Here is a 6000-nt window from a genome sequence, read left to right on the forward strand (position 1 = left end):
AATAATTATTATTGTTTTCGAAAGAAAAATCTATTTATTTTATGATAAAAACTTACATTTATTAAATCATGCAATTATTTTTTTTTAGTAGGTACCTACCAAAATTATTATTACATTGGGTTCAATATTGTATAATTTATTAGCTACGATATAGGGAATTTTTATTTAAAAAATCATTATCTTTAATTTACAATTTAATACATATTATATTATATATTGTTAAATACATATTATCCTTTCTTACTGAGAAGAAGAAACACCTACTTCAGAAAAATTATTCTTCAAGAATCACAATGTGAAGAACAATATTATAATATTATCGTCCTGGTAATTGTTTTAGCGGAAAAATAGTGTAACTGGGAAAGAAAAAAACTAACTCTCCAATTATATCCAATAATTTAAAAATATAGGCAATTACGAATAAGTTTATTTTATGTGCAAATAACAAATTTGGTTCAAACAACTTGACATTTGACTGTTTTATATATTAAAACATAAACTGTGAAATTTGTTTTTTGAATACCAAATAATATTAAGTGCCATAATAATGGATGATATAATTCAACATATTTTTAACTACTGGCTTGATTGGTAATTGCTAAATGAGTTAATTAACATTAAGAACTACTTCTATTTGGTTTTCAAAGTAGAGTGTGTGTGGTTTTTTTTTTTTTGTATTCGCAGTAATATTTGTTTTTAAATGTTATTTGGATAAAACTAATTTCGTATAAACCCAAATACTTCTATTGAAAAATTATTAGAGATGACAAAATAAAATAAACTTGATTTAAGTAATTTTTTTTAATATTTTGAAACAGTGATAAAAATAACTGATTTTTAGAGTTTTTATATATCTATTGCACCTCAAACATTGCAGATTATATAGTTAAAAGTTATCTGTCAAAATATTCATAATTTTCATTCATTATTATGGCTTATAACCCGAAAACAACAAAATAAATGGTGTTGAGCTTTCATCTCGAATTCTAATCAAACATCATTGTCACAGTGTTGTTTACGAGCGTATTGGGAATTACTATAAACCTAAAACCTACTGAAAAATGAATAATATTCAAGCAGTATTCGGCTATTTTTCAGAAAATAAATTATAAAATAAAACATACATTTTACTATAAACCAATTCATAAGTTTCATTTGAGTGACTGGTGAGTTTACGAGCTGATGTTAATCAAACAATGTACATAAACAAAATACATTTAATTATTTTTATCTTAATATATATTTTGCAATGTTTATATAAATAATATAATTAACCATGATATACCTCTATCATTATGACAAAATGTGATCTAACATGATGATACAACAAATATTATCAATACTATTGAGTTTACTGACTCAAACTGTTTTAAGGGTAATACTTATGACTCAATAGTGACTGATGGTCTTATCATTTCGAAAATTCCTGTACTGATCATCTTAACTTATATCTCAAGTTATATATGATCATGATAACCAAATTAATTGAATTGCAAAAAAAATAACATAAAAACATATAATTCTTTATTTAAGGCCAAAAGTGTTGCGTAAGAGCATAACATTTTGTTTCGAATTTGCCCAATGTCGAAAAATTATTATTAAATATTTAAAAATGTACAATATTTATCTAAAATATGCAAAAATTTCAAAAAATATTAGTATTTTGTCAAAACAATAGAGATTGCGTATATTTAAAAATATACGTTGTGTTCGACGTTCTTATTAATATTTAATAATATTCATACAAAAAAAAAAGGTTTTTTGGTTTTTATCTTTTAGGTATTACATAATGTAAATTTTATTACGGAAATTAATTCAAGTAATTCAGTGCAGTATAAAATGCAATATTTATTATGTGTATAATATGATTCAGATAAAATGCGTAGCTTAACCCTAATATAAATAAAGGATAACAATTTTTTTAATGTTTTAAATTAATATGCAAAATAGTGAAAGGTTTTGAGAAAACTGTCCACTACTTCTCAAATATAATACCAATAGTATGATTATAATTTAAAAAAACTAATGAGTACAGTTCTTTAAATAATTGAATAAAATCAAAATAGAAAAATAATTATTGTTTCTTTTGTCTTACAATGTATGCTAACAATTATAAACAGTTACAATTATAATCAGATTGTTAGTTTTCTAATTCAAATCATTGTTCTTCTAAAAATATAAAAAGTGAGCAGTCTGGACGTCTGGCAGATGTGAAACTTCGATATTATTTGTCATAGAAAATATGCATAACAAATGATAGGATGGTAAAGTAAAGGAAATAAACATGGCAAAATCATAATATTCAGATTTTCTAAGAAAATTATTCTTAATTGTAAATGTGCATAAAATGTTTCGAGAGAGTGGCGACGCGTCGCCACAAGTCACCACGTTTCAGCCGATCTCACCTGACGCATTATATGTTTCATATCAAAAAGTTTCCTACTCAAATCTTAGAAGTTCAGATGAGTTAAAAAATAATATGTGCTGTATAAAATTGTTCGTGGAAATGGATTTACGTAATTTTTTACAGAAAAAATAATATTCGATATGATAATATGTTTTAAATTAAATTTTATAAGTAAGTAATATAACAAACTTTTTTCTTTAAAAACTATATGAACGATGTTTTGGAATTTTAGAAAAATCGTATTATGTGCTTTTGTTAAAAGTATTTTACAGTAGGTCAGATGTTTAAATGGCTTAGATTTTCATCAATAGCTAAAACAATGAATTCAAACATCAGATTATAATTATTAAACCATGGACAGCTTAAAGTATATGCATACTGATTAAAATCATTGGTTAAAGCCACTGCTTCATCATTATACCATTTAATTTAATAAACTTTTTTTGAAATGCAATATCATAATGAATTGTGAGCTCCTCAATTATTTGTACATGGAAAAAATCCGTGGAAGTAAAACTGTTGAACGGTAGGTTTTAAGTATACCTCGCCATTGAGCAAGTCACGGAGAAATATATGTTCAATTTTTAAGATTATAAAACATTGTAAATAAAAAATGAATATGACCGGAAACCGTACGTCGACACCACTAACTCTGAAGATACATTATAATTTGTTTATCACAACCATGATAATTCATTAATTTGTAATATGGCAGGCTAAACTCATTTTTGACAAAAATATCGAATATGATACACGTATAAAAATTATTATAATATTATAAATTTATAACATCACTACCTGTGTTATTTTTAATCGCCCAAAAGTCGTTGCTCTTATAGTAGCTTAAAAATATCGAAAACAAAATTTAATTTTATAAGCGTCTGAAGTTCAAATTTTTGAAAAATTGGATGTTTAAAGAAAAATAATGTTTTTTTTTTAAATTGGTGTTATCCTCAAAATATATTATTCGTAAAAACTTGAAAATTCACATGTTATTATTTACTATACAGAATCAAATTTTCGAAATACTTTGATGAATAATTTAATACGAACCTATTCGGAACATTCTACAGAGCGTAAGTAATGACTTATATTATTAAATAATAGTAATATTATGTGAAAAAAATTACTAAAAATTACTATATATAATAATTTATTTAAATTATTTTTGACCAAAATTGATTTAACCTAACCATATTGAGCAGCAAGTTTTGTAGAAAAAAAATTACAAATAGCAATATTATTTTTTTTTTAATACCCTTCGAAAAATAGAATGATAGACAGCTTTCGCTTATATTATTTTTTCAAGTGCAATGATTTGTTTATATGTTCTAATTGAACACATCCATTACAGCTGTGGACCAGTCAATGAAGAGGTACTCTCGGCACATACTATACAGTAGAGCGTCATCACAAGTTTTTTTTTTTCTAAACCTTCATGTCAACTATTATTACTATATTTTATCCTAAAATAAATTTTGTCATCAAACAACGATGTCACAAAATTAACAAAATAAAAATAAATGTATACATTTTATAGTATAAATTAAAATACACGTCTTACTAGATTATATATAAATATCGTGATATTTGACGATAAAATAAAATAAATGAAATAAAAATATATTAATATGTATTAATAGAAAATCAAATTGTATTTGAAAATAACAAAAAATAAAGAAGAATTAATTATTTTAACTTAACGACTACATCAATATTTAACGCAATGACAGTTTTGTAATTTAAACAAAATTAAAAATGGAAAAAATATAAAACTACAAAAATAAAAAATGAGACAGTTGAATTATTTATATTAAATATTTATTAATTAGTTAACATATTATAAACTCTGAACTCTGAAGTGAAGGTTATAATAAAGTTTATTAAATAAACATTTTTTATAAGAAGTGTTTTTTCGCAACCTTAATTAATAAAATAAAATAATATATATCATTATATTATATTCTTGAATACTGTCACCATTTGAATATTTAATAAACCATTTTAATAAATAGTGATAGATATTTATTAAACACTAATTATTTATTACACTTTTTACAGGCCTTTAATTTTCACAATCAACAAACTATTATATTCTCAAATTCTAAATATAAAAGTAAACGAGTATTTGATTATTTTATTTCTTAATAGTATTATTTACTTAATTAATTATTCTAAACCTATTCATTGGTTACATATTTGAGTACTAATTCTAATTTAATAAAATATTATACAAACATATCAAATAATAATAATATCTATAATCGGTATATACTGAAAATACCTATTCATATAATAATATATAAAATGAGTCTAAAACATTTAACAATATAATTTATACTTTTGGCTAACTATTATTATATTAGTGGATTATTTAAACAAGAAACATTTTGCAAATTACCCTATTAACAACATTCACACTTTTATTTTTAAGGTCTTAACTTTGTTCAATGATGATCATATTGTTTAATTTTAAAGTAAATTTACTTTATTAAATTTACTTTCAACAAAATATAATAATTACTGAATCTAAAACAATATTTTGGATGAAAATTAAATTTTATATGAATTACCACTTTTCACCACACGTTCAATAAACTTATAACAATAAAACTAATTTTATAAAATATTTGAATACCTATATAGTTACCTATCTATCATATACGTATGCATTGAATTCAAATTTATGTTCACTTACGCTGTTCGAACTATAGGCTGTCTCGAACGTCTTGGAACCATGTATATTATAAACGAATCGTTTGTTCCTGTGTTATGTGTGCGAAAAAAAATTAATTCTACGAGTAAACACCTTCGTAATTTCAAATAAATACGGAACGAGAGAAGCGATCGTGAACATAAGCGCTTTGAACATTTTGGTTAACCGCTCGGCGACACCGGACTGGCAACCTTAAACGTGTGCTCTCGCATTGTGTTGCCTTGCAACAACCCCGCGCAAGTCCTGAACCCTTTTTACGGCCTTGTATTTACAGATGCACCCGCAAGGGTATGGAAACGGCTATACATGCTCCGAACAGTCTGTGTGGGTTGGAGTTGTTTTTGTTGATTGTTTTTATTATTGTTTTTATTTTTTTGTATTGAAAACGGTATGCAAAAAAAATTCAAAAACAAAAAACATTACATATTATGTGTAGTACTACAGTTAACATGTCTTATTAACCAAATAAATAGATATAATGGGAAATTGTGGTCATTCAAATTAAGTTGATTTTTATAACAAAAAAATACAGACACATTAAATATTTCTGGTACTTAACATTGTATACACGCAGTGTTTGTAATGATATTGATTAACGCACAGGTTATTGTTGTTTGATCAAACTATTTTGACTATTTAAATCAAAGTTGTATACGTCTATTAAATATTTGTAGTTGAATGTATTTTATATTTAATTCATAATACTGAGAAATATAAATTCTGGTCAAGGTTTCTATACCATGACTTCATATTAAAGTTTTATCTACCGACCGTCTGTCATGAAATTTGTTTGCATTATAGAGTAAAATAGCTACACATATCATCCACATAATATGTGCATTTTTACGAAGCGTGTACGTTGTAATAAATATTAGTA

At 24.4% G+C, this 6000-nt stretch overlaps 1 protein-coding gene across 1 annotated transcript in view; it reads right to left on the bottom strand.

Moving 5' to 3' along the window:
• The window catches only part of LOC111037843 (prolactin-releasing peptide receptor-like), a 67558-nt gene extending 62230 nt beyond the window's left edge, over window positions 1-5328 (bottom strand). Inside the window, exon 1 of the mRNA XM_022320638.1 lies at window positions 5106-5328. The gene's annotated coding sequence lies outside the window, so the exon portion shown is untranslated. The remainder of the gene's footprint in view (window positions 1-5105) is intronic.
• Between the last annotated feature and the right edge of the window lie 672 nt (window positions 5329-6000).

Source organism: Myzus persicae, unplaced genomic scaffold (assembly GCF_001856785.1).
Source record: "Myzus persicae strain clone G006 unplaced genomic scaffold, MPER_G0061.0, whole genome shotgun sequence".
NCBI lineage: Eukaryota > Metazoa > Arthropoda > Insecta > Hemiptera > Aphididae > Myzus > Myzus persicae.